Source organism: Prionailurus viverrinus, chromosome F1 (genome assembly GCF_022837055.1).
Source record: "Prionailurus viverrinus isolate Anna chromosome F1, UM_Priviv_1.0, whole genome shotgun sequence".
In the NCBI taxonomy this organism is placed as follows: domain Eukaryota; kingdom Metazoa; phylum Chordata; class Mammalia; order Carnivora; family Felidae; genus Prionailurus; species Prionailurus viverrinus.
The window spans coordinates 61,297,958-61,321,530 of record NC_062577.1 but is presented as its reverse complement, the minus strand read 5'-3'; the positions used below and the strand labels follow the sequence as shown (position 1 = coordinate 61,321,530).

Here is a 23,573-nt window from a genome sequence, read left to right as displayed (position 1 = left end):
AGGCCAGGCGCGCAGCCTGTCGCTCCCTGGTGGTCTAGTGGTTAGGATTCGGCGCTCTCACCGCCGCGGCCCGGGTTCGATTCCCGGTCAGGGAAGCCTTTCTTCTTCCTCTGGCCCTCCGGGGCCTCCCCTCCCGGCCGGCCGAGCCGAGCCACCCACCGCCCCGTCCCCAGTGCACCCGCACCACCCCCTTTTAGCCCACGCCGGCACGCCAGGCCGAGCTGGCTAGCTTGTCGCGGGCCCCGCCGCCACGATGGAGGGGTGCACACAAGGCCACCTGCCACGCCCCGACGGGCAGCCCCAGCCTCGCCCTGCCACCTCGGCCCGTCCGAGCCTTTTGGCCTGGCTGGCCCACCGGAGGCCCTCGGCCTCGCCTCGCCCCTTCGCCCCCACCCGCGCACACGCTCGCCTGGCACCTTCGCTTCCACAGCCCGAGACGCGAGTGGCCGGGGCGGCCTCTGTCCCCCGCCGGGACCACCAGTGTGCGCAGGCGCCCCTGCCCCCCGAGTGTGCTCGGACCCCCACCGCCCCCTCCGGTGGCGCTCCTAGCTGGCCGGGCTGACGAGCCATCCTGTCCTCCCTCGTGAGGTGCCCGCGGTGGCGGTGCTGGGCGCGTGGGTCAGGTGAGCCACGCGCAGCCCTGAGTCGCGTCACCTGGCCGAGCAACCCCCCTCGGGCCTGCGACCTCTCGGGCGGCTTCCCTGCCCCACGCGGGGCGGGAGCGCCACGACCTGGCTGGCTGCGTCTCTCCCCGGCGACGGAGAGCGGACCCCACGGGCACGCTAGTCTTGGGCGCCCATGCGAGCGCAGAGTCCGACCGCCGTGCCCGGGAGGTGGAGGAGGGAAGAGGCATCCGGGCACGGCCCGGACCCCCCCCCCCCCACGCCCCGGGCACTGGAGGTGAGACAGCGGGGAGGTGCCGTGGGAGCCCCGGGGAAAGACAACCCAGCAGCCAGGCAGGTGGGCGGCGGTCGACGCACCCCGGGGGACTGGGCGCACTTGTCGCCAACTTGTCATTCCACTTGCAGGACACGTCGGTCCCTCCATCCTAGGCGCCGTCCGTCCTTCTGTCCACCCCTGTCTGTATCCGTCCTCTTCTGTGGATGCCTCCCAAGGTCCATCGCACACCTCAGTCTCCTTCCCGCCCCAATTTGGACACCCCTGTCCGCCGGGGATTTGCTCTGTGATCAGAGGTGTCCCCTCTCGAGGCCAAGCGGTCAGCCGGTGCGCCGCGCACACCTGCTGGGGCACACTCGCTTCAACCGCACAAGCCCCCTGCAGCGGTGCGGAGGAGTCGCGGCGGCCGTGGGTCTCCGGGTGCTTCCCGTGCCCGCGGGAAGTTTCCTCGGAGTCCTTGCTTTTGCGTGTGTGTGTGTGTGTGTGTGTGTGTGTGTGTGTCTCGGGAGGGGGTGGCTGGTGGGAGGGGCGGCGGTGCGAGGTGGTGCCGAGGGAAGGGGAGGAGCGTGTGGGTGGCAGCGCGAGTTGGTGCGGGGATGCGTTCCTTGCAGTGAATCGGGAGACTGGAGCGAGGCGAGCGTCGTTAAAGAGAAGAAGGGCAAGGCAGGTGTGTGGGCGGGCGCGGACGGGCCCTTGGCTCCGGGGCGGGCGGAGTTTTGTCCCCAGGGCGAGCGAGCCAGGGAGGAGGAAGGACCCCCAGAGAGGAGCAGAGGTGGCTTTGGCCAGGTGCTCTGAAGGTGGGAGAGAGGCTTGGAAGCGGAGCGCGCAGTTGGCGCTGCGGGGCCAAAAGGGGATGGCGCGTTGCATGGGCCGGGAATCGAACCCGGGCCTCCCGCGTGGCAGGCGAGAATTCTACCACTGAACCACCCATGCACCCACGGACGTGGTCCACAGAGGGCTTCCCCAGCGGCGCCGGCCGCCTCCGTTGCCGGTCCCCGCCAGTAGTGAGCGTGAGCGTGAGTGTGAGCGTGAGCGTCTGCTCCGTGGGAGCAGGAGGCGGGCGGTCTGCAAGACAGGCTCCAGGCACGCGGAGAGCCAGCCCCTAGGGCGCGGCGCGGCGCGGCGCGGCGCGGCGCAGCGCAGCGCGGCGCGGACGTCCGGGCAGAGGAAGGCACGGAGGCGGACTGGGCTCATCCCGTGCTTTGTCCCTCGTCCGGGGCCGCCGCCACAGCCTGCCCGTGTCCCCAGAGGCAGCCAGGAGCTGGACCCAGCCTGGCCAGCGCCCGATCCCCAAACAGCCGGAGCCATTTGTGGCCGGTGCCGGCAGGCCAGGGACCTTGCCTTCAGCTACTCCCAGCCCCGAGCCAGAGTCCGTTTGGCGGATGGTTTTCTCGCGCGTGCAGTGTGTGTCCCGACGGAAGGGGTGGGGAACGGACCTCTCGTGTGTGGAGCCATGGGGCCAGGGGCCGGGGCCGGGGCCGGGGCCGGGGGGCGGGGCTGGGTGGGCTGTGTGTCTTTGTGTGTGTGTGTGTGTGTGTGTGTGTGTGTGTGTGTGTGTTTGTGCTCGCGCCGGCGTCTGTCGGAGTTAGAGGCCAGGTAGCGCCGCCTGCGCCTCTGAGTGCGTCTCGCTCGGGCCAAGAGAGCAAAGGCCTGAGCGCGCTGGCCGGAGCCTCTCCCTAGGGGTCCGGCTCGGTGCCTTGGCAGGTTGGGAGGCAGGAGGGCGGTCTTGGATCCGGGCGGAACGCTGGGGCGGAGTGGCCGGCCGGCGGCGGCGGCGGCGGCCTCCCCGAGCCAGGAGATGCGCTGTGGTGCCCGGCTGGATGGCCTGGGGGTCTAGGGCTTCCGCTCACTGCTCCCTGCAGCCACCTTCCCGGCTTGGACTCGTGAGCCAGGCCCACAGAAGGGAGGGGTCCGCGCCGCCGGCTGGCCAGCAGCCGGCTGCGCTGTATGGCTCCCGGGAGGCAGACAGGCAGGCAGGCAGGCAGGTAGGTGTGGCCAGGGGAAGGCCCCTAGGTGGAGAATCGTGTGGGCCGCCTCGGGAGGGTGTGGAGAGAATGGACTAGGGCCGGGGGAAAAGCACGGGGTGACGGTGGGGTGGGTGCGTGTTCCCGGTGGCGGCGGAAGCGGACGGCTGGCTGGAAGGGCCAGGCGCTGTCCAGCGGCCACAAGTGGGAGCGGGAAGCGCGGGGAGCTTTGCAGCCTGGGCTGGTTCGCGAGTGCCGGGGTGAGGAGGGCAGGGGCGGGAATAGACGAGAAGGAGGACCAAAGAGCCTCCAGAAAGACGCAGGTGCGAAGTCAGCGAAGCCTGCGGGTGTGGGAAAGGCGCTCGAGGCGCGGGGGAGTGCGTGTGTGTGCGCCCGCGCGCGCCCGCGTGCGCGCGCGCGCTCAGAGCCCGAGGCGGCGAGGGTGGAGGGGCTGGAGCTCGGTCCCGGGCAGCGTGTGCTCGGGTGCGAGGCGGGCCGCGGCCGCGAGAGGGTGTGGTCCAGGCCCCGGTGGCGTGGCTGCTGTGTGGGGCGGGCCAAAAGGTGGGCGTGTCAGGAGTGGGATTCGAACCCACGCCTCCAGGGGAGACTGCGACCTGAACGCAGCGCCTTAGACCGCTCGGCCATCCTGACGGCGGGTGTGGGCGCGTCGCCGCTGGCCTGGCTGGGACGCGGCGCTAACGCTGGTGTCCTTGGCCGTCATGGCGCCCGGCTGGCGGCTGTGTGCGTGCGCAAGGGGCGAGACACGCGCGGCGGCCCCGGAGGAGCACGGCCAGCCGCCTCGCCGCCGCCGCCGCCGCCGCCGCCGCCGCCGCCAGCGCGGCTCCCGTGGCTGTCGCACCCCCACCCCCAGCTCCCTGCAGGCCCCGTCCAGCGTCGGCGCCCCTTGCCCTGCTCCCCACCCCGCCTGCCTCGCCCTCGCCGTCGCCGTCGCCCTCGCCCTCGCAGCCCCGCTTGCCGTCTGGGGCCTTTTCTCCCGGCGCGATGCCCGCCTGGCAGACGAGAGAGAGGCAGCGCTCGTTGGGAGTACTGAGCGCCGTCCGGTCCGTGTGTGGGCCCCGGGTCCGGGCGGACTCCGAGTCGGGGCCGGGGGCTGCCGTGCGGGAGAGGGGGCCGAAGCGGGGCTGGGGTCGGGTGGGGCGTGGCCCGTGCCGGGCGCCCGTGCAGGGCAGGGCGTCGAGGGCAGCAGGCAGGGGCAGGCGTGGGGAGGCAGCCGGAGAGGGGTCGGGCGCCCGGGTGGCCGGCCGCCGCCGTCCTCGTTAGTATAGTGGTGAGTATCCCCGCCTGTCACGCGGGAGACCGGGGTTCGATTCCCCGACGGGGAGGCAAGACGCCCTTTTTGGTGGCCTGCGCAGCTCTGGGTCCCACCTCTTGCTCCCGAGGGGCAGGGGCGCTTCTTCTCGGCCGTCCGTCGTCCGGCCGGCGGCGCGTGCCCGGCCTGCCCACCGTCCACCGGCCCCGGCCCTTTGCGTGGCTCGAGGCCGGACGCTGGGTCGCCACCGCGCAGCCGGGGCCTCGTGTGGTCGGTCCCCGCGGCAGCCACAGCGAGCTCCTCGGCGACGTGCCGCCCAGCCGCACAGCCGCCGTGGGTGTCGCTCGGGTGGGAGGCAGATGGGTCCGGTCCCGTCTGGATGCGGGAGGTGGTGTGGCGTGGCACCCGCCCCCTCTGCTCCTTCCCGCGCCCGGCCAGGCCGGGCCGGGCCGGGCCGGGCCGGGCCGGGCCGCTAGCTGCGGGCCGCGGAGGACGCGGAAGACGCCGGGCCGGGGACGTGGCGGGGCTCCCCAGCCGGCCTCCGAGGGCCCGAGAGCGGCCAGGCGGCCAGAGCGCCCTCCAGAGGCGGGCGGCGGTGGGCGCCGGGCGCGGGGCGCAGGGCGGGCGGACGGGCGGGCGTGCCCGGCGACCGCCCGGCGCAGCTGAGTCGGAGGGGTGAGGCTGGGGCGCCGGGCGGCCGGAGCCCGTGGTGGCCGGGCAGAGCTGCGGCCGGGCGGGACGTCGGGGCAGGGATGCGCCGGGCGGCGGCGGCAGCGGCAGCGGCGAGAGAGCGCCAAGGCGAGAAGGCGCCGGAGCGCACCCTGGGCCGGCCGCGTCGGGCCGGCCCGGGCCGTGCAGCGTTGGTGGTATAGTGGTGAGCATAGCTGCCTTCCAAGCAGTTGACCCGGGTTCGATTCCCGGCCAACGCAGCCGGCCGACCTTTTGCGCCGCTCCGGGGCCCTCCTGGCCAGGCCCGCCGGGCGCTGGCAGTGGGGGACGGCGTGCCGGCCCGCTGGGCGCTGGGCGCTGGGCACGTGGCCCGAGGCGGCGTGCGGGTGCGAGGGCGGCCGGCGCGCAGCGTTTTGCGAGTGCTGCCAGCGGTCCGGGTGGACTGCGTGGGGCCCGCGGGCGGCTGGACGTGCAGAGGCAGGGGCCTCGGGGCCCAAGCGGAGCCGCGTGGGGGGAATGGAGGCGCTGGGTCCAGGGGGTGCAGGCCAGGCGCGCAGCCTGTCGCTCCCTGGTGGTCTAGTGGTTAGGATTCGGCGCTCTCACCGCCGCGGCCCGGGTTCGATTCCCGGTCAGGGAAGCCTTTCTTCTTCCTCTGGCCCTCCGGGGCCTCCCCTCCCGGCCGGCCGAGCCGAGCCACCCACCGCCCCGTCCCCAGTGCACCCGCACCACCCCCTTTTAGCCCACGCCGGCACGCCAGGCCGAGCTGGCTAGCTTGTCGCGGGCCCCGCCGCCACGATGGAGGGGTGCACACAAGGCCACCTGCCACGCCCCGACGGGCAGCCCCAGCCTCGCCCTGCCACCTCGGCCCGTCCGAGCCTTTTGGCCTGGCTGGCCCACCGGAGGCCCTCGGCCTCGCCTCGCCCCTTCGCCCCCACCCGCGCACACGCTCGCCTGGCACCTTCGCTTCCACAGCCCGAGACGCGAGTGGCCGGGGCGGCCTCTGTCCCCCGCCGGGACCACCAGTGTGCGCAGGCGCCCCTGCCCCCCGAGTGTGCTCGGACCCCCACCGCCCCCTCCGGTGGCGCTCCTAGCTGGCCGGGCTGACGAGCCATCCTGTCCTCCCTCGTGAGGTGCCCGCGGTGGCGGTGCTGGGCGCGTGGGTCAGGTGAGCCACGCGCAGCCCTGAGTCGCGTCACCTGGCCGAGCAACCCCCCTCGGGCCTGCGACCTCTCGGGCGGCTTCCCTGCCCCACGCGGGGCGGGAGCGCCACGACCTGGCTGGCTGCGTCTCTCCCCGGCGACGGAGAGCGGACCCCACGGGCACGCTAGTCTTGGGCGCCCATGCGAGCGCAGAGTCCGACCGCCGTGCCCGGGAGGTGGAGGAGGGAAGAGGCATCCGGGCACGGCCCGGACCCCCCCCCCCCCACGCCCCGGGCACTGGAGGTGAGACAGCGGGGAGGTGCCGTGGGAGCCCCGGGGAAAGACAACCCAGCAGCCAGGCAGGTGGGCGGCGGTCGACGCACCCCGGGGGACTGGGCGCACTTGTCGCCAACTTGTCATTCCACTTGCAGGACACGTCGGTCCCTCCATCCTAGGCGCCGTCCGTCCTTCTGTCCACCCCTGTCTGTATCCGTCCTCTTCTGTGGATGCCTCCCAAGGTCCATCGCACACCTCAGTCTCCTTCCCGCCCCAATTTGGACACCCCTGTCCGCCGGGGATTTGCTCTGTGATCAGAGGTGTCCCCTCTCGAGGCCAAGCGGTCAGCCGGTGCGCCGCGCACACCTGCTGGGGCACACTCGCTTCAACCGCACAAGCCCCCTGCAGCGGTGCGGAGGAGTCGCGGCGGCCGTGGGTCTCCGGGTGCTTCCCGTGCCCGCGGGAAGTTTCCTCGGAGTCCTTGCTTTTGCGTGTGTGTGTGTGTGTGTGTGTGTGTGTGTGTGTGTGTGTGTGTCTCGGGAGGGGGTGGCTGGTGGGAGGGGCGGCGGTGCGAGGTGGTGCCGAGGGAAGGGGAGGAGCGTGTGGGTGGCAGCGCGAGTTGGTGCGGGGATGCGTTCCTTGCAGTGAATCGGGAGACTGGAGCGAGGCGAGCGTCGTTAAAGAGAAGAAGGGCAAGGCAGGTGTGTGGGCGGGCGCGGACGGGCCCTTGGCTCCGGGGCGGGCGGAGTTTTGTCCCCAGGGCGAGCGAGCCAGGGAGGAGGAAGGGAATGTGCGGCAGGGGCGGGGACGGACCCCCAGAGAGGAGCAGAGGTGGCTTTGGCCAGGTGCTCTGAAGGTGGGAGAGAGGCTTGGAAGCGGAGCGCGCAGTTGGCGCTGCGGGGCCAAAAGGGGATGGCGCGTTGCATGGGCCGGGAATCGAACCCGGGCCTCCCGCGTGGCAGGCGAGAATTCTACCACTGAACCACCCATGCACCCACGGACGTGGTCCACAGAGGGCTTCCCCAGCGGCGCCGGCCGCCTCCGTTGCCGGTCCCCGCCAGTAGTGAGCGTGAGCGTGAGTGTGAGCGTGAGCGTCTGCTCCGTGGGAGCAGGAGGCGGGCGGTCTGCAAGACAGGCTCCAGGCACGCGGAGAGCCAGCCCCTAGGGCGCGGCGCGGCGCGGCGCGGCGCGGCGCGGACGTCCGGGCAGAGGAAGGCACGGAGGCGGACTGGGCTCATCCCGTGCTTTGTCCCTCGTCCGGGGCCACCGCCACAGCCTGCCCGTGTCCCCAGAGGCAGCCAGGAGCTGGACCCAGCCTGGCCAGCGCCCGATCCCCAAACAGCCGGAGCCATTTGTGGCCGGTGCCGGCAGGCCAGGGACCTTGCCTTCAGCTACTCCCAGCCCCGAGCCAGAGTCCGTTTGGCGGATGGTTTTCTCGCGCGTGCAGTGTGTGTCCCGACGGAAGGGGTGGGGAACGGACCTCTCGTGTGTGGAGCCATGGGGCCAGGGGCCGGGGCCGGGGCCGGGGCCGGGGCCGGGGGGCGGGGCTGGGTGGGCTGTGTGTCTTTGTGTGTGTGTGTGTGTGTGTGTGTGTGTGTGTGTTTGTGCTCGCGCCGGCGTCTGTCGGAGTTAGAGGCCAGGTAGCGCCGCCTGCGCCTCTGAGTGCGTCTCGCTCGGGCCAAGAGAGCAAAGGCCTGAGCGCGCTGGCCGGAGCCTCTCCCTAGGGGTCCGGCTCGGTGCCTTGGCAGGTTGGGAGGCAGGAGGGCGGTCTTGGATCCGGGCGGAACGCTGGGGCGGAGTGGCCGGCCGGCGGCGGCGGCGGCGGCCTCCCCGAGCCAGGAGATGCGCTGTGGTGCCCGGCTGGATGGCCTGGGGGTCTAGGGCTTCCGCTCACTGCTCCCTGCAGCCACCTTCCCGGCTTGGACTCGTGAGCCAGGCCCACAGAAGGGAGGGGTCCGCGCCGCCGGCTGGCCAGCAGCCGGCTGCGCTGTATGGCTCCCGGGAGGCAGACAGGCAGGCAGGCAGGCAGGTAGGTGTGGCCAGGGGAAGGCCCCTAGGTGGAGAATCGTGTGGGCCGCCTCGGGAGGGTGTGGAGAGAATGGACTAGGGCCGGGGGAAAAGCACGGGGTGACGGTGGGGTGGGTGCGTGTTCCCGGTGGCGGCGGAAGCGGACGGCTGGCTGGAAGGGCCAGGCGCTGTCCAGCGGCCACAAGTGGGAGCGGGAAGCGCGGGGAGCTTTGCAGCCTGGGCTGGTTCGCGAGTGCCGGGGTGAGGAGGGCAGGGGCGGGAATAGACGAGAAGGAGGACCAAAGAGCCTCCAGAAAGACGCAGGTGCGAAGTCAGCGAAGCCTGCGGGTGTGGGAAAGGCGCTCGAGGCGCGGGGGAGTGCGTGTGTGTGCGCCCGCGCGCGCCCGCGTGCGCGCGCGCGCTCAGAGCCCGAGGCGGCGAGGGTGGAGGGGCTGGAGCTCGGTCCCGGGCAGCGTGTGCTCGGGTGCGAGGCGGGCCGCGGCCGCGAGAGGGTGTGGTCCAGGCCCCGGTGGCGTGGCTGCTGTGTGGGGCGGGCCAAAAGGTGGGCGTGTCAGGAGTGGGATTCGAACCCACGCCTCCAGGGGAGACTGCGACCTGAACGCAGCGCCTTAGACCGCTCGGCCATCCTGACGGCGGGTGTGGGCGCGTCGCCGCTGGCCTGGCTGGGACGCGGCGCTAACGCTGGTGTCCTTGGCCGTCATGGCGCCCGGCTGGCGGCTGTGTGCGTGCGCAAGGGGCGAGACACGCGCGGCGGCCCCGGAGGAGCACGGCCAGCCGCCTCGCCGCCGCCGCCGCCGCCGCCGCCGCCGCCGCCAGCGCGGCTCCCGTGGCTGTCGCACCCCCACCCCCAGCTCCCTGCAGGCCCCGTCCAGCGTCGGCGCCCCTTGCCCTGCTCCCCACCCCGCCTGCCTCGCCCTCGCCGTCGCCGTCGCCCTCGCCCTCGCAGCCCCGCTTGCCGTCTGGGGCCTTTTCTCCCGGCGCGATGCCCGCCTGGCAGACGAGAGAGAGGCAGCGCTCGTTGGGAGTACTGAGCGCCGTCCGGTCCGTGTGTGGGCCCCGGGTCCGGGCGGACTCCGAGTCGGGGCCGGGGGCTGCCGTGCGGGAGAGGGGGCCGAAGCGGGGCTGGGGTCGGGTGGGGCGTGGCCCGTGCCGGGCGCCCGTGCAGGGCAGGGCGTCGAGGGCAGCAGGCAGGGGCAGGCGTGGGGAGGCAGCCGGAGAGGGGTCGGGCGCCCGGGTGGCCGGCCGCCGCCGTCCTCGTTAGTATAGTGGTGAGTATCCCCGCCTGTCACGCGGGAGACCGGGGTTCGATTCCCCGACGGGGAGGCAAGACGCCCTTTTTGGTGGCCTGCGCAGCTCTGGGTCCCACCTCTTGCTCCCGAGGGGCAGGGGCGCTTCTTCTCGGCCGTCCGTCGTCCGGCCGGCGGCGCGTGCCCGGCCTGCCCACCGTCCACCGGCCCCGGCCCTTTGCGTGGCTCGAGGCCGGACGCTGGGTCGCCACCGCGCAGCCGGGGCCTCGTGTGGTCGGTCCCCGCGGCAGCCACAGCGAGCTCCTCGGCGACGTGCCGCCAAGCCGCACAGCCGCCGTGGGTGTCGCTCGGGTGGGAGGCAGATGGGTCCGGTCCCGTCTGGATGCGGGAGGTGGTGTGGCGTGGCACCCGCCCCCTCTGCTCCTTCCCGCGCCCGGCCAGGCCGGGCCGGGCCGGGCCGGGCCGGGCCGGGCCGCTAGCTGCGGGCCGCGGAGGACGCGGAAGACGCCGGGCCGGGGACGTGGCGGGGCTCCCCAGCCGGCCTCCGAGGGCCCGAGAGCGGCCAGGCGGCCAGAGCGCCCTCCAGAGGCGGGCGGCGGTGGGCGCCGGGCGCGGGGCGCAGGGCGGGCGGACGGGCGGGCGTGCCCGGCGACCGGCCGGCGCAGCTGAGTCGGAGGGGTGAGGCTGGGGCGCCGGGCGGCCGGAGCCCGTGGTGGCCGGGCAGAGCTGCGGCCGGGCGGGACGTCGGGGCAGGGATGCGCCGGGCGGCGGCGGCGGCGGCAGCGGCAGCGGCGAGAGAGCGCCAAGGCGAGAAGGCGCCGGAGCGCACCCTGGGCCGGCCGCGTCGGGCCGGCCCGGGCCGTGCAGCGTTGGTGGTATAGTGGTGAGCATAGCTGCCTTCCAAGCAGTTGACCCGGGTTCGATTCCCGGCCAACGCAGCCGGCCGACCTTTTGCGCCGCTCCGGGGCCCTCCTGGCCAGGCCCGCCGGGCGCTGGCAGTGGGGGACGGCGTGCCGGCCCGCTGGGCGCTGGGCGCTGGGCACGTGGCCCGAGGCGGCGTGCGGGTGCGAGGGCGGCCGGCGCGCAGCGTTTTGCGAGTGCTGCCAGCGGTCCGGGTGGACTGCGTGGGGCCCGCGGGCGGCTGGACGTGCAGAGGCAGGGGCCTCGGGGCCCAAGCGGAGCCGCGTGGGGGGAATGGAGGCGCTGGGTCCAGGGGGTGCAGGCCAGGCGCGCAGCCTGTCGCTCCCTGGTGGTCTAGTGGTTAGGATTCGGCGCTCTCACCGCCGCGGCCCGGGTTCGATTCCCGGTCAGGGAAGCCTTTCTTCTTCCTCTGGCCCTCCGGGGCCTCCCCTCCCGGCCGGCCGAGCCGAGCCACCCACCGCCCCGTCCCCAGTGCACCCGCACCACCCCCTTTTAGCCCACGCCGGCACGCCAGGCCGAGCTGGCTAGCTTGTCGCGGGCCCCGCCGCCACGATGGAGGGGTGCACACAAGGCCACCTGCCACGCCCCGACGGGCAGCCCCAGCCTCGCCCTGCCACCTCGGCCCGTCCGAGCCTTTTGGCCTGGCTGGCCCACCGGAGGCCCTCGGCCTCGCCTCGCCCCTTCGCCCCCACCCGCGCACACGCTCGCCTGGCACCTTCGCTTCCACAGCCCGAGACGCGAGTGGCCGGGGCGGCCTCTGTCCCCCGCCGGGACCACCAGTGTGCGCAGGCGCCCCTGCCCCCCGAGTGTGCTCGGACCCCCACCGCCCCCTCCGGTGGCGCTCCTAGCTGGCCGGGCTGACGAGCCATCCTGTCCTCCCTCGTGAGGTGCCCGCGGTGGCGGTGCTGGGCGCGTGGGTCAGGTGAGCCACGCGCAGCCCTGAGTCGCGTCACCTGGCCGAGCAACCCCCCTCGGGCCTGCGACCTCTCGGGCGGCTTCCCTGCCCCACGCGGGGCGGGAGCGCCACGACCTGGCTGGCTGCGTCTCTCCCCGGCGACGGAGAGCGGACCCCACGGGCACGCTAGTCTTGGGCGCCCATGCGAGCGCAGAGTCCGACCGCCGTGCCCGGGAGGTGGAGGAGGGAAGAGGCATCCGGGCACGGCCCGGACCCCCCCCCCCCCCACGCCCCGGGCACTGGAGGTGAGACAGCGGGGAGGTGCCGTGGGAGCCCCGGGGAAAGACAACCCAGCAGCCAGGCAGGTGGGCGGCGGTCGACGCACCCCGGGGGACTGGGCGCACTTGTCGCCAACTTGTCATTCCACTTGCAGGACACGTCGGTCCCTCCATCCTAGGCGCCGTCCGTCCTTCTGTCCACCCCTGTCTGTATCCGTCCTCTTCTGTGGATGCCTCCCAAGGTCCATCGCACACCTCAGTCTCCTTCCCGCCCCAATTTGGACACCCCTGTCCGCCGGGGATTTGCTCTGTGATCAGAGGTGTCCCCTCTCGAGGCCAAGCGGTCAGCCGGTGCGCCGCGCACACCTGCTGGGGCACACTCGCTTCAACCGCACAAGCCCCCTGCAGCGGTGCGGAGGAGTCGCGGCGGCCGTGGGTCTCCGGGTGCTTCCCGTGCCCGCGGGAAGTTTCCTCGGAGTCCTTGCTTTTGCGTGTGTGTGTGTGTGTGTGTGTGTGTGTGTGTGTCTCGGGAGGGGGTGGCTGGTGGGAGGGGCGGCGGTGCGAGGTGGTGCCGAGGGAAGGGGAGGAGCGTGTGGGTGGCAGCGCGAGTTGGTGCGGGGATGCGTTCCTTGCAGTGAATCGGGAGACTGGAGCGAGGCGAGCGTCGTTAAAGAGAAGAAGGGCAAGGCAGGTGTGTGGGCGGGCGCGGACGGGCCCTTGGCTCCGGGGCGGGCGGAGTTTTGTCCCCAGGGCGAGCGAGCCAGGGAGGAGGAAGGACCCCCAGAGAGGAGCAGAGGTGGCTTTGGCCAGGTGCTCTGAAGGTGGGAGAGAGGCTTGGAAGCGGAGCGCGCAGTTGGCGCTGCGGGGCCAAAAGGGGATGGCGCGTTGCATGGGCCGGGAATCGAACCCGGGCCTCCCGCGTGGCAGGCGAGAATTCTACCACTGAACCACCCATGCACCCACGGACGTGGTCCACAGAGGGCTTCCCCAGCGGCGCCGGCCGCCTCCGTTGCCGGTCCCCGCCAGTAGTGAGCGTGAGCGTGAGTGTGAGCGTGAGCGTCTGCTCCGTGGGAGCAGGAGGCGGGCGGTCTGCAAGACAGGCTCCAGGCACGCGGAGAGCCAGCCCCTAGGGCGCGGCGCGGCGCGGCGCGGCGCGGCGCAGCGCAGCGCGGCGCGGACGTCCGGGCAGAGGAAGGCACGGAGGCGGACTGGGCTCATCCCGTGCTTTGTCCCTCGTCCGGGGCCGCCGCCACAGCCTGCCCGTGTCCCCAGAGGCAGCCAGGAGCTGGACCCAGCCTGGCCAGCGCCCGATCCCCAAACAGCCGGAGCCATTTGTGGCCGGTGCCGGCAGGCCAGGGACCTTGCCTTCAGCTACTCCCAGCCCCGAGCCAGAGTCCGTTTGGCGGATGGTTTTCTCGCGCGTGCAGTGTGTGTCCCGACGGAAGGGGTGGGGAACGGACCTCTCGTGTGTGGAGCCATGGGGCCAGGGGCCGGGGCCGGGGCCGGGGCCGGGGGGCGGGGCTGGGTGGGCTGTGTGTCTTTGTGTGTGTGTGTGTGTGTGTGTGTGTGTGTGTGTGTGTGTTTGTGCTCGCGCCGGCGTCTGTCGGAGTTAGAGGCCAGGTAGCGCCGCCTGCGCCTCTGAGTGCGTCTCGCTCGGGCCAAGAGAGCAAAGGCCTGAGCGCGCTGGCCGGAGCCTCTCCCTAGGGGTCCGGCTCGGTGCCTTGGCAGGTTGGGAGGCAGGAGGGCGGTCTTGGATCCGGGCGGAACGCTGGGGCGGAGTGGCCGGCCGGCGGCGGCGGCGGCGGCCTCCCCGAGCCAGGAGATGCGCTGTGGTGCCCGGCTGGATGGCCTGGGGGTCTAGGGCTTCCGCTCACTGCTCCCTGCAGCCACCTTCCCGGCTTGGACTCGTGAGCCAGGCCCACAGAAGGGAGGGGTCCGCGCCGCCGGCTGGCCAGCAGCCGGCTGCGCTGTATGGCTCCCGGGAGGCAGACAGGCAGGCAGGCAGGCAGGTAGGTGTGGCCAGGGGAAGGCCCCTAGGTGGAGAATCGTGTGGGCCGCCTCGGGAGGGTGTGGAGAGAATGGACTAGGGCCGGGGGAAAAGCACGGGGTGACGGTGGGGTGGGTGCGTGTTCCCGGTGGCGGCGGAAGCGGACGGCTGGCTGGAAGGGCCAGGCGCTGTCCAGCGGCCACAAGTGGGAGCGGGAAGCGCGGGGAGCTTTGCAGCCTGGGCTGGTTCGCGAGTGCCGGGGTGAGGAGGGCAGGGGCGGGAATAGACGAGAAGGAGGACCAAAGAGCCTCCAGAAAGACGCAGGTGCGAAGTCAGCGAAGCCTGCGGGTGTGGGAAAGGCGCTCGAGGCGCGGGGGAGTGCGTGTGTGTGCGCCCGCGCGCGCCCGCGTGCGCGCGCGCGCTCAGAGCCCGAGGCGGCGAGGGTGGAGGGGCTGGAGCTCGGTCCCGGGCAGCGTGTGCTCGGGTGCGAGGCGGGCCGCGGCCGCGAGAGGGTGTGGTCCAGGCCCCGGTGGCGTGGCTGCTGTGTGGGGCGGGCCAAAAGGTGGGCGTGTCAGGAGTGGGATTCGAACCCACGCCTCCAGGGGAGACTGCGACCTGAACGCAGCGCCTTAGACCGCTCGGCCATCCTGACGGCGGGTGTGGGCGCGTCGCCGCTGGCCTGGCTGGGACGCGGCGCTAACGCTGGTGTCCTTGGCCGTCATGGCGCCCGGCTGGCGGCTGTGTGCGTGCGCAAGGGGCGAGACACGCGCGGCGGCCCCGGAGGAGCACGGCCAGCCGCCTCGCCGCCGCCGCCGCCGCCGCCGCCGCCAGCGCGGCTCCCGTCGCTGTCGCACCCCCACCCCCAGCCACCTGCAGGCCCCGTCCAGCGTCGGCGCCCCTTGCCCTGCTCCCCACCCCGCCTGCCTCGCCCTCGCCGTCGCCGTCGCCCTCGCCCTCGCAGCCCCGCTTGCCGTCTGGGGCCTTTTCTCCCGGCGCGATGCCCGCCTGGCAGACGAGAGAGAGGCAGCGCTCGTTGGGAGTACTGAGCGCCGTCCGGTCCGTGTGTGGGCCCCGGGTCCGGGCGGACTCCGAGTCGGGGCCGGGGGCTGCCGTGCGGGAGAGGGGGCCGAAGCGGGGCTGGGGTCGGGTGGGGCGTGGCCCGTGCCGGGCGCCCGTGCAGGGCAGGGCGTCGAGGGCAGCAGGCAGCCGGAGAGGGGTCGGGCGCCCGGGTGGCCGGCCGCCGCCGTCCTCGTTAGTATAGTGGTGAGTATCCCCGCCTGTCACGCGGGAGACCGGGGTTCGATTCCCCGACGGGGAGGCAAGACGCCCTTTTTGGTGGCCTGCGCAGCTCTGGGTCCCACCTCTTGCTCCCGAGGGGCAGGGGCGCTTCTTCTCGGCCGTCCGTCGTCCGGCCGGGCGGCGCGTGCCCGGCCTGCCCACCGTCCACCGGCCCCAGCCCTTTGCGTGGCTCGAGGCCGGACGCTGGGTCGCCACCGCGCAGCCGGGGCCTCGTGTGGTCCCCGCGGCAGCCACGGCGAGCTCCTCGGCGACGTGCCGCCCAGCCGCACAGTCGCCGTGGGTGTCGCTCGGGTGGGAGGCAGATGGGTCCGGTCCCGTCTGGATGCGGGAGGTGGTGTGGCCTGGAACCCGCCCCCTCTGCTCCTTCCCGCGCCGGGCCGGGCCGGGCCGGGCCGGCCGCTAGCTGCGGGCCGCGGAGGACGCGGAAGACGCCGGGCCGGGGACGTGGCGGGGCTCCCCAGCCGGCCTCCGAGGGCCCGAGAGTGGCCAGGCGGCCAGAGCGCCCTCCAGAGGCGGGCGGCGGTGGGCGCCGGTCGCCGGGCGCCGGGCGGGGGGCGGGCGGACGGGCGGGCGTGCCCGGCGACCGGCCGGCGCAGCTGAGTCGGAGGGGGCGAGGCTGGGGCGCCGGGCGGCCGGAGCCCGTGGTGGCCGGAGCCCGTGGTGGCCGGGCAGAGCTGCGGCCGGGCGGGACGTCGGGGCAGGGATGCGCCGGGCGGCGGCGGCAGCGGCGAGAGAGCGCCAAGGCGAGAAGGCGCCGGAGCGCACCCTGGGCCGGCCGCGTCGGGCCGGCCCGGGCCGTGCAGCGTTGGTGGTATAGTGGTGAGTATAGCTGCCTTCCAAGCAGTTGACCCGGGTTCGATTCCCGGCCAACGCAGCCGGCCGACCTTTTGCGCCGCTCCGGGGCCCTCCTGGCCAGGCCCGCCGGGCGCTGGCAGTGGGGGACGGCGTGCCGGCCCGCTGGGCGCTGGGCGCTGGGCACGTGGCCCGAGGCGGCGTGCGGGTGCGAGGGCGGCCGGCGCGCAGCGTTTTGCGAGTGCTGCCAGCGGTCCGGGTGGACTGCGTGGGGCCCGCGGGCGGCTGGACGTGCAGAGGCAGGGGCCTCGGGGCCCAAGCGGAGCCGCGTGGGGGGAATGGAGGCGCTGGGTCCAGGGGGTGCAGGCCAGGCGCGCAGCCTGTCGCTCCCTGGTGGTCTAGTGGTTAGGATTCGGCGCTCTCACCGCCGCGGCCCGGGTTCGATTCCCGGTCAGGGAAGCCTTTCTTCTTCCTCTGGCCCTCCGGGGCCTCCCCTCCCGGCCGGCCGAGCCGAGCCACCCACCGCCCCGTCCCCAGTGCACCCGCACCACCCCCTTTTAGCCCACGCCGGCACGCCAGGCCGAGCTGGCTAGCTTGTCGCGGGCCCCGCCGCCACGATGGAGGGGTGCACACAAGGCCACCTGCCACGCCCCGACGGGCAGCCCCAGCCTCGCCCTGCCACCTCGGCCCGTCCGAGCCTTTTGGCCTGGCTGGCCCACCGGAGGCCCTCGGCCTCGCCTCGCCCCTTCGCCCCCACCCGCGCACACGCTCGCCTGGCACCTTCGCTTCCACAGCCCGAGACGCGAGTGGCCGGGGCGGCCTCTGTCCCCCGCCGGGACCACCAGTGTGCGCAGGCGCCCCTGCCCCCCGAGTGTGCTCGGACCCCCACCGCCCCCTCCGGTGGCGCTCCTAGCTGGCCGGGCTGACGAGCCATCCTGTCCTCCCTCGTGAGGTGCCCGCGGTGGCGGTGCTGGGCGCGTGGGTCAGGTGAGCCACGCGCAGCCCTGAGTCGCGTCACCTGGCCGAGCAACCCCCCTCGGGCCTGCGACCTCTCGGGCGGCTTCCCTGCCCCACGCGGGGCGGGAGCGCCACGACCTGGCTGGCTGCGTCTCTCCCCGGCGACGGAGAGCGGACCCCACGGGCACGCTAGTCTTGGGCGCCCATGCGAGCGCAGAGTCCGACCGCCGTGCCCGGGAGGTGGAGGAGGGAAGAGGCATCCGGGCACGGCCCGGACCCCCCCCCCCCCCACGCCCCGGGCACTGGAGGTGAGACAGCGGGGAGGTGCCGTGGGAGCCCCGGGGAAAGACAACCCAGCAGCCAGGCAGGTGGGCGGCGGTCGACGCACCCCGGGGGACTGGGCGCACTTGTCGCCACCTTGTCATTCCACTTGCAGGACACGTAGGTCCCTCCATCCTTTGGCAAAGGGGCCGGCGTGTTTCCCAGCGGTCCCTTTCGCCACTTCTGCGTCCCACTCCACACCCCCGATGAGCGGCGTCCTCCAACCACCCCCCCACTCACGCACACGTTTCACAGTTTCACTTTTCACAGTTTCCCATCTCGCCTCACCCTGTGCCTCGCCATGGTAGGCGCCGTCCTTCCCTCTGTCCACCCCTGTACCAGTCAACTTCTGTGGATGCCTCCCAAGTCCATTGCACACCTCAGTCTTTCTCCTGCCACATCATTCCCCACCGCACGCCTGGCTGAATGGCAGAGCTCGACCCTGGGCTCAGGTGGTTGGCGGAGGGAAAGGGAATGTGGGCACTGGTGGTTGGCCAGCACCCAGGCAGCGGAGGTGAGAGAGGGTGCAGATATAGGGAATGGAGGGGGAAAACCCAGCGGCCACGCAGCCTGCAGGGGGGCAGAAGTACCTCCGTGACAGGGAGGTCCTCTATCTATGGTGTTATTCAATTTGAGGCCCCATACTCTCCATGGTATGGCACCGTTGCCAGCGTGGTACCCAGAAATAGCTTCCTCCCCCTGTGTTGCGCTACCCCCAATCAGCAGCACACCCCCCCCATCCCCTGGGTTCACTTTTAAGTTTCCTCTCCCCACGTTGCCTTACACCCAGCCTGGATATGTTCCAAGTCTCTCCTCAGTCATGTATATATCTTCTCCTGATGTTCAAGTTTTTTTTTTTTAAAGAGACATTTCCACCATAGACAATCATGCATCAGGTTGGGAAATTGATTATTGAGTCATACATAGATTAAAATTCTAACAGCCAAGGGAATCGTGGGTGATACCAAAGCTTGGTCGCTCCTAGAAATAGTTTTTTCCCAGAACATTAGAGGTAGGATGCTCCTGCTGACACGTTGATTTATGAGTTGTAGCCCTTTAAGACTGTGTGGGATGAAATTTCTGTTGTTTTAAGGTCTCACTGTGATTAATATTTTTGGAAGCCCTAGGAATTCAATATCATTTGTGTAATTGCCATCTAGGTCTTGGAATTAATATTGTACGTTATATCTTTGACCTCATGCCTTTCTATATGGCCCGTCTCTGGCTTGTCATATTTTTAGCCTTATTAGCTTTTATCGATATTTGTTGGGGCATCTGGCGGTCCCAGCCAGTAGAGCACATGACTCTCGATTTCAGGGTAATGAATTTTAGCCTGTTGGGCATAAAGCTAAAATAAAGTAAAACCCTCCTGTGAAATGTGCCCTCGTACGCGGAGGAAAGGAACATTTTTATCTTGCAAGGCAAAGGGACACAGAGAAGAATCTGAAAATTTGCAATATTTGAGACAGAGTGCTGGTGAGGATTCGAGGAAGTGGTCCATATCATCCAGTCTTTTGGACGTCAAATTATAGTACAAAGGTTTTAGAGAATAATTTGGATGTATGTAAATTTTAAATGTGGTTATCATTTATCAAGCAGTTCAACTGTGGGAATTTATCTTAATATTTGCACCGGTGGGCAAAGTTGTATGTTCATTACTTCATTATTGGTGTCCTAGAAAACCAGGCAATATTCCCCATATTCATAGCTAAGAACTTGTTTATGAAATATATAACACAATATAACTGTTTAAAAGAGTCAGTAGGTAAGTACATATATTAATTATACTTTTGTGGCAGTCAGCTTGTAAGATAGTTTTTGATGATCACCACCTCCTGGTTTCCAAACCCGCCACAGTCCTTTCCTAGATTGTAATGGGATTTGTCTTTGTGAATGACAGAACATAGCCAAAATGTAAGTATGTCACTTCTAAGATTTGTTTAGAAAACGCTATGGTTTCCACTCTGGGCTCTCTCTCACAACTTTCTTTGGGGAAAGCCAGTGAACATTTCGTGCTGATTCACAGGCAGCCTAGGAGTGGCCCAAAGGGGGAGGAACAGGGTTTAAGTGAACCACCACCCACACGAGTTGGGTCCCCCCCCCCAGTTGTAGTTAAAGCTTCAGGTGACTGCAGGCCCAGGCAACGGCTTGACAGCGACTTCACGAGGACGCGGAAGCAGAAACTGTGAAGCTAAGTTGTTCCTGGATTCCTCACTCCAGAAGCTGTGACATAATACATGTTTCTTCTTTGAAGCTGCTAAGGTTTGGAGTAATATAACATGTGCTCCGTAGAGAACAAGCTAACGATATATCAGTTGTCTGCAGATAACTAATACAAATTACATGTTAAAAAAGTAAATTGTACCATAGTGAATTTATAATATGAAAAATGATAAATCATGAAAAATCATAAATCATATAATTATTTTCATAGAAACTCTCGAAATTCAAAATACAATAATATGGCAAGTAGGGGCTCGTATCATTTGTCCCCCAGTCTTATTTAAATGTGCTTAGGGGGCCTACATGGCTCAGTCGGTTAAGGGTCCGCATCTTGATTTTAACGGGGTCATGGTTTTGTGGTTTGTGGGATCAAGTCCCACATCAGGCTGTGCACTGACAGCACAGAGCCTGCTTGGGATTCTCCCTCTGCCCCAACCAAGCTCATGCTCTCTCTCTTTCTCAAAATAAATGAAATTTATTTTTAAAATGTTTTTAAATGTTTTTACAATTAATTTTTTAAATTGATGTATAAATGGCATGCAATAAAATGGACACATTTAAAGTGCACTATTTTGGCGGCGCCTGGGTGGCTCAGTCGGTTAAGCTTTCGACTTCAGCTCAGGTCATGATCTCACGGTCCATGAGTTCGAGCCCCGCGTCGGGCTCTGTGCTCACCGCTCAGAGCCTGGAGCCTGTTTCAGATTTTGTGTCGCCCTCTCTCTGACCCTCCCCCATTCATGCTCTGTCTCTCTCTGTCTCAAAAATAAATAAACGTTAAAAAAAATTTTTTTTAAAAGTGCACTATTAGGTAAGGTTTGATGTTTCCTCACATCCCTCTGTAATCTCCCCCTTCTTGTCCCCTCCAGGCAACAACTGGTTTGCTTTCTGCCACCACTGAGTACTTTTGTTTTCTAGAGCACGCTGTCTGCTAGAATTTCTGTGATTATAAAAATGTTTTATATTTGTGTTTTCCACGATGGTAGCCACTAGTCACATGTAGCTATTGAGCACTTGAAAAGAGGCTCGTCCAAATTGAGAAATCCTGTAAGTATGAAATACACACTCAGTTTCAAAGACTCAATATGAAGACAAGAGTGTAAAACATCCATATATTTTTATACCAATTATACATTGAATTAGAATTGTATGGGGTATATTGGATATTATGGATTACGTTGTGTCCCCTCAAAATCCGTATATTGAAATCTTAAGTCCCAGGACCTCAGAATGGGAGCTTATTTGGAAATAGGATGTCTCTCTCCTATGCAATGAGGATGAAGTGAGATTGCAGTAGAGTGGGCTGCTAATACAATGTGGATGCTCCTCACCCATATTAAAAGGGGAAATTCAAATACACAGACATACTCACGGGGGAAGAACACCAGGTAAAGTCTGGAGTTCTGCTGCAAGCAAGGAAATATCAGCAGCTAGGAAGGAGGCCTGGAACATATCCTTCTCTAGTATCTTCAGAAGGCGCATGACCCTGATGACACTTTGATCTGGCTTCCAGCCTCTGAAACTGTGAAACAATAAATTTATGTTGGTCAAGCCAGTCAGTTCATGGTACTTTATTATGGCAGCTATTTAAAATTAATATGTTGGGGTCGACTGGGTGGCTCAGTGGGTTAAACGTCCGACTCTTGATTTGGGCTCAAGTCATGATATCATGGTTTGGGGGTTTGAGGCCCACGTAGGGCTCTCCACTGACCTTGAGGAGCCTTCTTAGGATTCTCTCTCCTTCTCTCTCTGCCCCTCCCTAGTTTGTTTTCTGTCTCTCAAAATAATTAAAAACTTTTTAAAAAATTAATACATTGGATTCAAAAAATATGTTATTAAATTAATTTTAGGGGCACCTGGATGGCTCAGTCGGTTAAGTGTCCAACTTCGGCTCAGGTCATGATCTCGCAGCTTGTGAATTCGAGCCCTGTGTCAGGCTCTGTGCTGACATCTCAGAGGCCTGGAGCCTGCTTTGGATTCTGTGTCTCCCTCTCTCTCTGCCCCCTCTGCTGCTTGCTCTCTGTCTCTGTCTCTCTCTCAAAAATAAAAATAAACATTAAAATTTTACAAATTAATTTTATATGTGCCTTTTTAAAAATACTCCCTTTTGTTTTTTTTTTTTTTTTCAACGTTTATTTTTGGGACAGAGACAGAGCATGAACGGGGGAGGGGCAGAGAGAGAGGGAGACAGAATCGGAAACAGGCTCCAGGCTCTGAGCCATCAGCCCAGAGCCTGACGCAGGGCTCGAACTCCCGGACCGTGAGATCGTGACCTGGCTGAGGTCGGATGCTTAACCGACTGCGCCACCCAGGCGCCCCCAAAAACACTCCCTTTTGAAGAAGGCCCTGAATCTCCCCTCTTCAAACACCCTACAGAACAGATGTACGAATTTCTGAAAAATCAAGCAATCCCATTTTAAACAAAACAACAAGCATATTCCTTATTTTGTGGCATGGCGGCTAAGGTGATATAGACCCCCAGAGGAAACTTTCCACAGTTAAGGCAACAAGAATGGAATCAAGCTCCCCACACCTATGATGGAACGGATGCCTATTCCTACCCTTGCCCCTCTGGAGTGTGTATTGTGACCACATAAGGAGTTGTGATGAGATCACAGTAAAGAATTATGGTGGAGGTGAACTGTAGCACAAAAGTCTGTAAGAATAAATCATGTATTTGACTTTTTCTCTGATTTTTTTTTATACGAAGAAGGAAATAGCTATCCAATCATCAAACGTACGAGGTGAGCCCTCAGCAAAATTGTCAGTTGCTTTTTATTTCTCTCCTTCCAACCCTTCCCTGAGCTGCCCTGTCTTCTCACTGGCCCTCTCCCTAATTGCTGGCATTCCCAGCATTCTGGATCTTTGTCTCCTCTGATGAAACCACCAGCCTGAGAAGGTGATTCTCCCTGTGGTGTTAAATGACTGTCCTCAGCTAGGGATGAAGGTTGGTTATAAGAAAACAAAACCCACTCGAACTAGATTAGTGTCTGTAAGCCAATGAGAGGAAACCTCAAAGCTATTTAAAGACGGGAGAAAAAGCATGACGTGAGCCGGCTGAAAGCGAGACTGGAAGTGTGTTTGGCAAGCCACGATTCGAAGACGTGACCACTCGCGTCTGCTTTTTTCTCTACTTCTCTCCAGTTTCGACCAACTCCCTCATTCTCTCTTGCTCTCTCACTCTCTCCCCTTTCCGTCCTCCAATCCTTCCCGTCTCCTTATCTCAGATGGCTTGTTTTACTTTCACATGACCTAACGTGGATGATTTGAAAAGCTCTTTCAATTAAAGACCTGCCGTAACCTACCTAAAGCGTTTGCAACGCGGTTCAATTTCAAAGAGCATCTGATTGGTCGTTGGTCGTCACGTGAGCTCCCTCCTTCCTGGGTCATGATAGGCCCTGGCCGCCCTGAGGTGGGAGGGGAGTGAAGGAGTTAGGAGAGGGCTTTTCCAACCTGCAAGACAGAGGGCTGTCTCTTCTATCTAGGAGCGGGGCGCAGGGAGTGGAGCACGCCTGTCAGGTTTCTGCTGACGTTGCCTATTGAAAATAGATATTGGCATTACCTATTGTCCCCTGTGGGTCTGGATGTATTGTGAAAAATACTGTAAAAAGTATATACGTACAATTTCATAAATGCTAGAGAGATCATCCCCATTAGGGAAGAGATGATTTTTTTTTACCTTCCCGTTTTTCACTTCTTACTTTTCAAAATGCTCTATTATATATGTGAATTTAAATATGCGGCTCACATTACATTTCTACTGGACAACACTGCTCTAGGGGTATACTTAGCAACAAATGGATCCCATCAGGTTTACCGGAGAGCTGTTTCTTCTGCTCCCAGTCCTTTATCTGGTGATGCCTATCTACTCCACATCCCTAGTAAATACGGAAAGTCAATCTCTGTTTGGCAAACAGCAACTGGTCCTGCCTTTGATATTTACCTAGAACACTCTCCCATTTATATGTAATCTAGCTCTCAAAATCTCAGGTCCTCTTGATGATCTATTTGGAAGAACTCTCTGACTTTGACACTCAATACTCTCTTCTGAGCACGTTTTTTAATCTGCCCTTCAAATCCACAAACTTCTAGCCATAGACATTTTTGCTGGCAACATGGATGGTTATGCGCCCATCCTGATCCCATGGGAGCTATCCTATTGGGCAGGTGTGCTTGATTTTGCTTTAGGAGAACTAAACAATGCCATATTATTCAATCATGAACAATGACATTGTTCTAGGAATTATAGAGAGCATCTTACTACCATTATGTAGTTCAGCAAAAATAAGTGTTACATTAGGATCTCTGCCTTGGAGAATTCAGTCTGTTGATGTTACTCTTGAGTTGTGGAAAGAGACAATTAGAGAAATGGACAGGATAACCTATAAGTGGTAAGTGCAGATGAGAGAATGA

General features: G+C 65.6%; 16 non-coding genes across 16 annotated transcripts; 10 read left to right on the top strand and 6 right to left on the bottom strand.

Annotated features, from left to right (window-relative positions):
* Window positions 1–23: 23 nt before the first annotated feature.
* Window positions 24–95, top strand: TRNAE-CUC (transfer RNA glutamic acid (anticodon CUC)). The gene has a single exon. It is a non-coding gene; the product is annotated as a tRNA-Glu (tRNA).
* Window positions 96–1,759: 1,664 nt separating this feature from the next.
* TRNAG-GCC (transfer RNA glycine (anticodon GCC)) lies at window positions 1,760–1,830 on the bottom strand. Its single transcript has one exon. It is a non-coding gene; the product is annotated as a tRNA-Gly (tRNA).
* A 1,599-nt stretch (window positions 1,831–3,429) lies between these two features.
* TRNAL-CAG (transfer RNA leucine (anticodon CAG)) lies at window positions 3,430–3,512 on the bottom strand. The gene has a single exon. It is a non-coding gene; the product is annotated as a tRNA-Leu (tRNA).
* A 620-nt stretch (window positions 3,513–4,132) lies between these two features.
* Window positions 4,133–4,204, top strand: TRNAD-GUC (transfer RNA aspartic acid (anticodon GUC)). Its single transcript has one exon. It is a non-coding gene; the product is annotated as a tRNA-Asp (tRNA).
* Window positions 4,205–4,988: 784 nt separating this feature from the next.
* On the top strand, window positions 4,989–5,060 carry TRNAG-UCC (transfer RNA glycine (anticodon UCC)). The gene has a single exon. It is a non-coding gene; the product is annotated as a tRNA-Gly (tRNA).
* A 305-nt stretch (window positions 5,061–5,365) lies between these two features.
* Window positions 5,366–5,437, top strand: TRNAE-CUC (transfer RNA glutamic acid (anticodon CUC)). The gene has a single exon. It is a non-coding gene; the product is annotated as a tRNA-Glu (tRNA).
* Window positions 5,438–7,136: 1,699 nt separating this feature from the next.
* TRNAG-GCC (transfer RNA glycine (anticodon GCC)) lies at window positions 7,137–7,207 on the bottom strand. Its single transcript has one exon. It is a non-coding gene; the product is annotated as a tRNA-Gly (tRNA).
* Window positions 7,208–8,791: 1,584 nt separating this feature from the next.
* TRNAL-CAG (transfer RNA leucine (anticodon CAG)) lies at window positions 8,792–8,874 on the bottom strand. The gene has a single exon. It is a non-coding gene; the product is annotated as a tRNA-Leu (tRNA).
* A 620-nt stretch (window positions 8,875–9,494) lies between these two features.
* Window positions 9,495–9,566, top strand: TRNAD-GUC (transfer RNA aspartic acid (anticodon GUC)). Its single transcript has one exon. It is a non-coding gene; the product is annotated as a tRNA-Asp (tRNA).
* A 790-nt stretch (window positions 9,567–10,356) lies between these two features.
* Window positions 10,357–10,428, top strand: TRNAG-UCC (transfer RNA glycine (anticodon UCC)). The gene has a single exon. It is a non-coding gene; the product is annotated as a tRNA-Gly (tRNA).
* Window positions 10,429–10,733: 305 nt separating this feature from the next.
* TRNAE-CUC (transfer RNA glutamic acid (anticodon CUC)) lies at window positions 10,734–10,805 on the top strand. The gene has a single exon. It is a non-coding gene; the product is annotated as a tRNA-Glu (tRNA).
* Window positions 10,806–12,470: 1,665 nt separating this feature from the next.
* On the bottom strand, window positions 12,471–12,541 carry TRNAG-GCC (transfer RNA glycine (anticodon GCC)). Its single transcript has one exon. It is a non-coding gene; the product is annotated as a tRNA-Gly (tRNA).
* Window positions 12,542–14,140: 1,599 nt separating this feature from the next.
* Window positions 14,141–14,223, bottom strand: TRNAL-CAG (transfer RNA leucine (anticodon CAG)). Its single transcript has one exon. It is a non-coding gene; the product is annotated as a tRNA-Leu (tRNA).
* Window positions 14,224–14,817: 594 nt separating this feature from the next.
* On the top strand, window positions 14,818–14,889 carry TRNAD-GUC (transfer RNA aspartic acid (anticodon GUC)). Its single transcript has one exon. It is a non-coding gene; the product is annotated as a tRNA-Asp (tRNA).
* Window positions 14,890–15,672: 783 nt separating this feature from the next.
* On the top strand, window positions 15,673–15,744 carry TRNAG-UCC (transfer RNA glycine (anticodon UCC)). Its single transcript has one exon. It is a non-coding gene; the product is annotated as a tRNA-Gly (tRNA).
* Window positions 15,745–16,049: 305 nt separating this feature from the next.
* TRNAE-CUC (transfer RNA glutamic acid (anticodon CUC)) lies at window positions 16,050–16,121 on the top strand. Its single transcript has one exon. It is a non-coding gene; the product is annotated as a tRNA-Glu (tRNA).
* Window positions 16,122–23,573: the final 7,452 nt, after the last annotated feature.